Here is a 10,619-nt window from a genome sequence, read left to right as displayed (position 1 = left end):
GGGAGGAGCCCTTAGTTCTGGGACTTGCCCATCCCTTTCCTGGAAAACTCATGAATAATCCACCCCTTGTTCAGTATATAATCAAGAAATAACTGGGCCGGGTGCGGTGGCTCACGGGTAGTCCTAGTGCTTTGGGAGGCTGAGGCAGCCACATCACCTGAGGTCAGGAGTTCGAGGCGGGTGCATCACCTGAAGTCAGGAGTTCAAGAGCAGCCTGACCAATGTGGCGAAACCCTGTCTATAATAAAAATACAAAAATTGGCCAGGTGTGGTGGTGCATGTCTTGGGATGCTGAGGCATGAGAATTGCTTGAACCTGAGAAGTGGAGGTTGCAGTGAGCTGAGATTGAGCCACTGCACTCCAGCCTGAGTGACAGTGCTAGACTTTGTCTCAAAAATAAATAAATAAATAACCATAAAAATAGCCAACCAGCAGCCTTTGGTGATGCTCTGCCTATGGAGTAGCCATTCTTTTATTTCTTGACTTTCTTAATAAACTTTCACTTTACTCTGTGGGCTCTCCCTGAATTCTTTCTTGCACAGGGTCCAAGAACCCTCTCTTGGGATCTGGATCAGACCTTTCTGGTAACACTTTTGCTCAAGGCAGCTAAAAAGGTCCTCCCAGGTTCAAGGGGAGGGAGTGTAGACTCCATTCCCCCACACTTGATAGAGGTACATCCACTCCTCTTACAGCAAGATGAGTGCATAGGATGGGATCTATGTATTGAGGTGGCTATCTTAGAAACCACAATTAGTCAGCCGGGTGCAGTGGCTCATGCCTGTAATCCCAGTAATTTGGGAGGCTGAGGCCTGAGGGTCATGAGGTCAGGAATTCAAGACCAGCCTGGTCAACATGGTGAAACCTCATCTCTACTAAAAATGCAAAAAATTAGCTGGGCATGGTGGCATGTGCCTGTAGTTCCAGCTACACAGGAGGCTGAGGCAGAAGAATTGCTTGAATCCAGGAGGCAGAGGTTGCAGTGAGCCAAGATCACACCACTGCACTCCAGCCTGGACGACAGAGCTAGACTTCGTCTCAAAAAAAAAAAAGAGAAATTGCAATTAGTCATAAACTCTATCACCTAGAAATCAACACTGTTAGTATGTTCTACCTGTCCTGGTTGCACATCTTTTAATTAATTAATTTTTTTCTGATTTGTTTATTTATTTATTTAGAGCAGAGTCTCGCTTTGTCACCCAGGCTGGAGTACAACGGTGCGATCTCGGCTCACTGCAACCTCTGTCTCCCAGGTTCAGCCTCCCGAGTAGCTGGGACTACAGGCACCCACCACCACACCCAGCTAATTTTTGTATTTTTAGTAGAGACGGGGTTTCACCATGTAAGCGAGGCTGGTCTTGTACTCCTGACCTCAGGTGATCTGCCTGCCTTAGCCTCCCAAAGTGCTGGGATTACAGGCGTGAGTCACTGCACCCGGCCTTGATTTATTTTTTATTTTGTTCTTTTAGTTCACAAATAAAAATTGTTTGTATTTATCGTGTGTAGCGTGATGTTTTGAAATATATATACACATGGTTGAATGGCCCAGTAGAGCTAATGAACATTTGCATTATCTCACTTATCATTTTTCATGGTGTGAACCAAAAGTATCTGAGACAGGTCGCAATCAATTTAGAAAGCTTATTTTGCCAAGGTTAAGGATGTGCCTGTGACACAGCCTCAGGAGGTCCTGACGACATGTGCCCAAGGTGGTTGGGGTACAGCTTGGATTTATATGTTTTAGGGAGACATGAGATATCAATCAGTATGTGTAAAATGGACAGGGGTTCAATCTAGAAAGGTGGGACAACTTGAAGCAGGGGGCGCTTCCAGAACATAGATGATAGATAGATAGATAGGTAGATGATAGATAGATAGATGATAGATAGATAGATAGATAATAGATAGATAGGAGACAAACCGTTGCATTCTTTTTTCTTTTTTTTTTTGAGATGGAGTTTCGTTCTTGTTCCCCAGGCTGGAGTGCAGTGGCGCAATCTTCACTCACTGCAACCTCTGCCTCCCGGTTCAAGAGATTCTCCTGCCTCAGCCTCTCGAGTAGCTGGGATTTCAGGCATGCACCACCACACCCAGCTAATTTTTTGTATTTTTAGTAGAGATGGGGTTTCACCGTATTGGCCAGGCTGGTCTCGAATTCCAGTCCTCAAGCGATCCACCCGCCTCGGCCTCCCAAAGTGCTGGGATTACAGGCATGAGCCACTGCGTCCAGCCTCAGTTACATTCTTTTGAATGATCAGTCTTTGATCAGTTTTTCACTGAATGCGCAATTTACATGTGAGAGTTGGGTAGAGGAATAGTCATTTATGCCTTAGATGGGCTTAGTGAATCTGCCTTTTTTTTTTTTTTTTTTTTTTGAGATGGAGTCTCACTCTGTCACCTAGGCTGGAGTGCAGTGGCACAATCTCAGCTCACTGCAGGCTCCGCCTCCTGGGTTCACACCATTCTCCTGCCTCAGCCTCCCAAGTAGCTGGGACTATAGGCGCCCGCCACCACGCCCTGCTAATTTTTTGTCTTTTTAGTAGAGACAGGATTTTACCGTGTTAGCCAAGATGGTCTCGATCTCCTGACCTCGTGATCTGCCTGCTTCAGCCTCCCAAAGTGCTGGGATTACAGGCATGAGTCACCGTGCACGGTGAGAATCTGCATATTTATTAATACATACTAGGGCAGAGGAAGCAATCAGATACGCATTTGTCTTCAGTGGGCAGAGAGATGACTTTTGTCCCACACCTGTGAAGACCAGCTGTCAATTTACGTTGCCGGGGGAAATTCAACAGAATTGTTTTAGGGTAAAGATCTTGAGGCCCACAAGGAATTTCCTTGGGGATAAATTGTGGGGGAGGTATACAGCTTTTTATTTTTTTTTAAATCTTTGTAGCTATCATTTAGGAATAAAATGGGAAGCAGGTTTACCTGAAACAGTTCCCAGCATGAATTTTCCCTTTGGTTTAGTGATTTTGGGGTCCAAGATTTATTTCCCTTTCACAGTGGTGAGATTGCACATCTTTTAAAAACAACTTAGCCAGGTGCAGTAGCTTACATCTGTCATTCCAGCACTTTGAGAGGCCAAGGCAGGAGGATCACCTGAACCCAGGAGTTTGAGACCAGTCTGGGCAACATAGCTAGACCCCATCTCTACAAACAATAAAAAAAAATTAGCTGGGTGTAGTGGCGCATGTCTGTGGTCCCAGCTACTCAGGAACTGAGGCAGGAGGATTGCTTGAGCCCAGTGAGCTATGATTGCACCACTGCACTCCAGCCTGGGTGACAGAGTGAGATCCTATCTCTGAAAAAAACAAATAAAGTGGGCACACATAATGATGTCCACCATACACAGTGGAGGTGGAGTGTTTAGTTCTCTCTGGCAGATTGGATGATTTGTTCACACATCTTTCTTCCTCCTTATCCCAGATATGGCCACTTATCAGCTTAAGAAGAGCATGCTATCCTGACCCCTGGACGTTGATTAGCCATGTGATTGGTTGCTTTTTTGTTTTGTTTCGTTTTTTGAGACAAAGTCTTGCTCTGTCACCTGGGCTGGAGTGGAGTGATACAATCATAGCTCACTGCAGCCTCCATCTCCCAGGCTCAACTGATCCTCCTACCTCAGCATCCCAAGTAGCTGGGACTACAGGTATGCACCACCACATCCGGCTAATTTTTGTATTTTTGGAGAGACAGGGTTTCACCATGTGGCCTGTACTACCTGAACTCAAATAATCCGTCTTCCTTGGCCTCCCAAAGTGCTGGGATTATAGGCATGAACCACTGCACCTGGCCATGTGATTTGTTTTGGTCAATGAAATGTCGGTGGATCTAACATTAGCAGATGCTTTTAGATAAACTCGTGTGGTTTGGCTTGGCCTCTTGCATCTTTGCCATCTATCATGAGAAGACCATGCCCCTGGTAAGTGCTGTTCCCAGAATATGGAAGCACGTAGAGCAGATCTGAGCCCAAACTTCGCCAATTCAAACCCAGCTTTCTAGAGCCACAGGCAACCCGCAGGGCTCACCCGCTCTCAATGTTTTGAAATAAACTTAAAAATTTTAGAATAGTTTCAGATTTAGAGGAAAGAAGATGAACCTCAAAAACTATGCCAAGGGAAAGAATCCAGACACAAAAGGTCAAATATTGTATGACTCCACTTATATGAAATATCCACAAGAGGTGTGGCCACAGAGGCAGAAAGTGGATTGGTGGTTGCCGAGACCTGGGGGCAGGAGAGAACGGGGCGTGCCTGCCTAGCTGGCATGGTCTCTCCTTTGAAGGTGATAACAATTTTTTTTTTTTTTGAGACTGAGTCTTGCTCTGTCACCCAGGCTGGGGTGCAGTGGCATGATCTTGGCTCACTACAACCTCTGCCATCTGGGTTCAAGCGATTCTTGTGCCTCAGCCTCCTGAGTAGCTGGGACTACAGGTGTGTGCCATCACATCCGGCTAATTTTAAAATTTTTAGTAGAGACGGGGTTTCACTGTGTTAGCCAGGCTGGTCTCGAACTCCTGATCTCAAGTGGTCCTCCTGCCTTGGCCTCCCAAAGTGCTGGGATTACAGGCATGAGCCACAAGCACGGCTATTTATAGGTGTGGAGGGCCTGAAGAATGGAATCCAAGGATTAAATCACTTGTTCTGCCACACCCCTCTAGGGATACCAGATGTAACAGTCTGGGAAGGAAAGGTTGGGATCTAATGCTCCTCGTGCACCTCCTAAAGCCTGCCTCCTCTCTCCTCTGGTCCCTGAAAAAGCCCAGTCTCTGCCCCTGGACGGCCATCCCTTGGGCACTGGAACGTTGGACCTTAACCAGATCCATTTCCTCTGGGCTCAGGTCCTTCCCTGGAGTCAGTTCCCGGATTCCGTCACTCTCTGGTGGCCAAGCGGGACAGCTCAACACTCTATTTTTGCCCAGTGGATTTCCAAAGATACTTAACCCGACAGTTCAAAAACTGTCCGGGAGCCAGATGCCGGGATACAGAGAAGAATACAGCTTTGGATTTTCCCTGGAGGGAGGGGCTGAGAGTGGATGGAAATCTATTCCTTCATCTACTCATTTAACAGATATTTATTGAGCACCTGCTAGGTGCCAAGTATAACAGTAAACAAGACACATGAAGCCCTTGCTTTCCAAAAACACAAATTCTAGTGTGTGTTAAATACATAAGCAAATACATTGACATGGTGATAAAGTCTATGAATTAAATAAAACAGGTGGTCGGATGTGGTGGCTCACACCTGTAATCCCAGTACTTCAGGAGCGAGATAGGAGGATCGCTTGAGGCCAGGAGTTCAGGACCAGTCTGGGCAACATAGGAAGACCCCATCTCTACAAAAAGTAAAAGTAAAAAAATTAGCCAGGCACGTAGTCCCAGCTACTCAGGAGGCTGACATGGGAGGATCACTTGAGCCTGGAAAGTCAAGGCTTCAGTGAGCTATGATCGCACTATTGCACTACAGCCTGGGCAACAGAGCAAGACCCTATCTCTCTCTCACACACTCTCTTTATCTCTATAGATATATAAATTAAACTTTATATATATATGAAGTATATATTTATAAATATAAATATATATAAATTAAATCTCTCTATATTATATATATATATGTATAAATTAAACAAATAATAAAATTGAGAATGACTCGGGGGTGATGGTCAAGAGGTGGTCAGAAGACAGGAAGGGAGATGAGTTTCTGAGCTGGGAAGGGGCCCAGCGTGAAAACACAGAGGGAAGGCTGTGGGGTCAAGGAGACGGAAAGAGGAAAGGTCTCGGAGAAGGGAGAGGACCTCAGAGTGCGTGAGGAAAGAAGTTCTGAGGGCTGGAGATCCAAGGCCAAGGAAGAGAGCAGTTGGAGCTGGGTTTTGCAAACCTACTTTATTCTAAGTGCAAAAGGAAAAGTTATGAGAGGGTTATAGGTGGAGGAGTAATAACATCTGGCTTAGGTTTAAGGAACATAGTGTGATTGATGTGGACTTGCTTCATAAAAAGGTAACAAACATAAAAGACTGTGGGCACACAGAAGAGGACATGTAACCAGGTCTAGGAGACAGGAAGATCTTTGTGGATAAGGGGTATTAGTTATCCATTGCTGCATAACAAACTGCTGCCAAAACTTAGTAGCTGAGGTCAATAATAAACATTTATCAGCTGGATGTGGTGGCTCATGCCTGTAATCCCAGCATTTTGGGAGGCTGAGGTGGGTGGATCACTTGAGGTCAGGAGTTTGAGACCAGCTCAGCCAACATGGTGAAACCCCATCTCTACTAAAAATACAAAATTAGGTGGGGGTAGTGGCAGGTGCCTGTAATCCCAGCTACTCGAGAGGCTGAGGCAGGAGAATCATTTGAACCCAGGAGGCGGAGGTTGCAGTGAGCTGAAATTGCACCACTGCACCCCAACCTCGGTGACAGAGGGAGCCTCCATCTAAAAAAAAACAAAAATTATCATCTCATAGTCTTTGACGGTTGGGAATTTGGGAGTAGCTGTGCTGCAGGGAGGAGGGAGCTTTTTTGGCTCAGGGTCCTTCAATGGACTCCAGTTGGGATGTCGGTCACCTAAAGTCTCCTGGGGCTGAAGGACTCACATCCACCATGGCTCACTGACATGGGTGGCGAGTTGGCCTGGCTGTTGGTGGACGCCTTAGTTTCTCACCATATGGACCCCTGTAGAGCTGCTTGAGTGTCCTCCCAACATGGCAGCTGGTTGACCTCAGAACTACTGATCTAAGAGAGAGCAAGGGCAGAAGCCACGTCTTTTATTATTGTGTTCCGGAAGTCACAATGTCATTTTGGCAATATCTTACTGGTTACACAAGTCAGCCCTATTCAACATGGGCCTATACAGGAGTATGAAAACCAAGAGGTGGGAATCACCAGGGCCATCTTGGAGGTTGGCTACTACCAAAGAAACGCCTTGTCTGAGTCTCAAAGGATGAGTAGAAATTAGCGGCCGGGTGCGGTGGCTCACGCCTGTAATCCTAGCACTTTGGGAGGCTGAGGGGGGTGGATCGCAAGGTCAGGAGTTCGAGACCAGCTTGGTCAACGTGGTGAAGCCCCGTCTCTACTAAAATTACAAAAATTAGCCAGGCGTGGTGGTGGGCACCTATAATCCCAGCTACTTAGGAGGCTGAAGCAGGAGAATCGCTTGAACCTGGGAGGCAGAGCTTGCAGTGAGCCGAGATTGCCCCACCGCACTCCAGCCTGGGCGACAGAGCAAGGTTCCGTCTCAAAAAAAAAAAAAAAAAAAAAATATATATATATATATATATATACACATATATATTTTGTATATATATACACATATATATTTTGTATATATATATGTATACACATTATAAAAAAAGAAGTTAGCCAGGTAATGAAGTTTGTTGTTATGGTCTGAATTTTGTCCCCCTAAAACTCATGCGTTTGTTGAATCCCCGACCCCTCACACCTCAGAATGTGACTATATTTGGAGACAGGGCCTTTAAAGAGGTGATTAAGATAAAATGAGGCTGTTAGGATGGGCCCTAGTCTGATCTGACTAGTGTCCTTATAAAAAGAGGAGATTGAACACACAAAGAGACAGCCGAGAGGTGCACACCCAGAGGAAAGGCCATGTGTGGGCACAGCCAGAAGGTGGCCCTCTGCAAACCAAGGAGAGAGGTCCTCAAAGAAGCCAAACCTGCTGACAACTTCACCTTGGACTTCCAGCCTCCAGAGCTGCCAGACAAAACATTTCCGTTTTTCAAGCCACCTGATCTGGCATTTTTTAATAGCAGCTCAGGTAATCTAATACAGTTGGGAAAGGTGTTTCAAGGCCAAGGGACCGGCCTGAAGGAAGATCTCGAGGCGTGAAACAGCGTATTCATACCAAAAAATCAGCATTACTAGATTAAGAAGCAATCTGAAAAATTTCTCTATAAAGGGCCAGATAATTTTTTAGACATTTGGCGCTGTAAAATCCTGGTTGCGGGAAAGCAGTCGTAGATAATATCTAAACAAATGAAGGTAGCTGTGCTTGAATAAAACTTTATTTACAAAAACAGAAGGCAGCCCAGATCTGGCCCATGGGTTGTAGTTATCCAACCCCTGTGGAAGAAGGGTGTGGGGAGCGTGGGAGATGCGCCAGGCGCAGGGTTAGGAATATCTCAGGAGGAAAACCCAAGCCTGAACCCAGGCTTTCCTTCAGCTCTGACCATTGTCTCTTCATGCGCACCTGAATGAAATACTCAATCACGTCTTTCCTTTCAAGCATCCCATCCCGGGGTAGGCGAGGAGGTTGGTGTGTATACGGAGGGTCCTGCATTCCTGGCTCAGTTCTTGTCTCTACCTCCAGCAGCCTGACCTCTCTGTGCCTCTATTTTCTCATCTGAAAAATGGGAGTATTACTCAACAAAAGGGTTCCACGCTTGCTGTGCTAGAAGCCAATCTTGGTCAGGTGCGGTGGTTTACACCTGTAATTCCAGCACTTTGGGAGACTGAGGTGGGTGGATCACCTGATGTCAGGAGTTCAAAACCAGCCTGGTCAACATGGCAAAACCCCATCTCTACTAAAATTAGGTGAGTGTGGTGGTAGACGCCTGTAACCTCAGCTACTGGGGAGGCTGAGGCAGGAGAATCGCTTGAACCTGGGAGGTGGAGGTTGCAGTGAGCCGAGATCACACCATTGCACTCCAGCTAGGGCAATAGAATGAGACGCTGTCTCAAAAAAAAAAAAGCCAATCTTACTGCATTAAGTTTTTGAGACAAAAGCTTTTTTTGTCCGTATTGTGAGTTGATCAATAAGGACACAGGAGCCTGGCTCAAATCTGTCTCTCTGTTGGCTTTAAGGCAGTATTTTTTATTAGAAAAGGTTTAGGAGGTGGATTTTAGGATTAGCAGGTGATAGGTGGAGGAAAGGGGAGGCCTGGAATGTCTCAGATATCTCTGTCTCACAAGAGTTGATGTGAGCATTAAGTGAGGTGACCTAGGTAAAGTTGCCTAGGGCCTGGCACACAGGTGGTCAATAAATGTCTGTTCCCACACTCATCAATGTCTGCTCCGACCTCCATCGCGAATATGGGGTCATGACTACGGAAATCATACCACGATAGCTGTCCACAAAAAGATTCACTCCCGAGGCCCAGATTCTGCATATTGTTATGCCAAGCCACCTGAATCTCCCAGGTCGAGCCCACATTCCTCAAAGGGAAAACTCCAGCCAAAGTGCCGAGGACACGAGCTGCCTTTTAAACAAGTCCCCAGGGAGGGCAGTTGGGGCCAGAGCCCCAGAGCTGACCTGGCCTTTTTTATGCATAATTGTAAGCAGGGATGCCATGACCTGATTTGTCTTTTACAACTCTGGGTGGGAGACAGATGGTAGGGGAAAGGAAATTCCTCTCTTGTTCCTTTTCGATGTCTTAGAAGATGTTCATTAATTGGGGGCACAGCTCTACCCTCCCCTACACCCACTCACTGGGCTACTAGAAGGTGCTGTCTCGAAATAGCCCACCCAACCGCAGGAGCCCAGAGCCCACAAGCAGCTCAGGGACTTAGAACTGGTCCCACCCTTCCTCCGGGGACCCCCCCCTTAAGCCGCAGGCTGTGGGGTGGGTTGCAAGCCCCGCCTCTCCACAACCAGCCCCACCCCTTTCTTTAAAACTCCGCCTCTCCTGTGAGGCCCCGCCACCTCGAGGCTGCATCCCCGTCCATTGGGCGGCCGGCAGGAGGCGCCAGAGCACACCCCGCCTTTTCTAAGCGGTTGGCCCCGCCCCTCTCCTCGAGAACCCGCCTCCTCGAGGCTTGCTTTCTGCCTATTGGGCTTCGAGGCCCAGCTCCAGCCCACCTCTTCTCCCCCGCCCCTCCCTTCGTGGCCCAGTCCCCTCGAGGCCCCGCCCCGCCCACTGCGCGGCCGGCAGGAGGCGCCGCGGCACGCGCGGGTCTGGGCGCCGGCCCCGGCCAACGGCGGGTGGGAGCAGCGCGGGAACGTGGCGGCGCGGCGGGTTGTGCAGGAGGTGAGTGTGGGGTGCGCGAGGAGTGACTGCGGAACCGGGGGTGGCTCGTAAGGGGCGCTGCTCGGCCGCTGCCGGGGGCCCGGGGCGCGGAGGCCGCGGGGCGCGCTCGGGAACACTCCCGGCCGCGGGTCGGGGCGGGGAGGGCAGGCTTGCCCTGTTGCCATGGAAACCGACCGGCTCTCGGGCCCCGGCCTGGACCGGGGGGCGGTACCCGGAGGGCGGCGAGCGCGGGCAAGGGCGGCCCAGCCTGCGGGGATCCGGGGGTCCACGCTGCCGCCCCCCGCGAGCCCCTGAGCCTGGCTGTCCGCGTGGGCCCCGGACCCGCAACTCCAGGGGACTCTCGGCCCTCAGTTTCCCCGGCTGTGCCCTGGAGGGGGACTTTCGTCCGGGGAGCGCAGCGGGGGAGCGGGACGCAGGGTTCCGCGCGCTCTCCCACTCGGGCCGGCGAGACGTCACCTGCACGTACCCCGTCCCGGTTGCAGCCCGATCCCCACTCGTGCGCCAGCTCAAAGCATTGTTTCCCAGCTATTTATGTACCATTTCCAGCCCCTCGACAGATACTGCATCCAAGATAACAGATGCTGAGCCGAGCTCCTGGGGCCCCGCAGGAGGAGCCTGTTGGTGGGGTTGGCAGG

General features: G+C 49.1%; 1 protein-coding gene across 1 annotated transcript in view; it reads left to right on the top strand.

Annotated features, from left to right (window-relative positions):
* Positions 1 to 9,880: 9,880 nt before the first annotated feature.
* Positions 9,881 to 10,619, top strand: part of RADIL (Rap associating with DIL domain) — an 87,494-nt gene continuing 86,755 nt past the window's right edge. The window contains exon 1 of the mRNA XM_030795944.1: positions 9,881 to 9,984. The gene's annotated coding sequence lies outside the window, so the exon portion shown is untranslated. The remainder of the gene's footprint in view (positions 9,985 to 10,619) is intronic.

Source organism: Nomascus leucogenys, chromosome 17 (assembly GCF_006542625.1).
Source record: "Nomascus leucogenys isolate Asia chromosome 17, Asia_NLE_v1, whole genome shotgun sequence".
Lineage (NCBI taxonomy): Eukaryota > Metazoa > Chordata > Mammalia > Primates > Hylobatidae > Nomascus > Nomascus leucogenys.
This window is presented reverse-complemented; position numbering and strand designations above follow the sequence as displayed.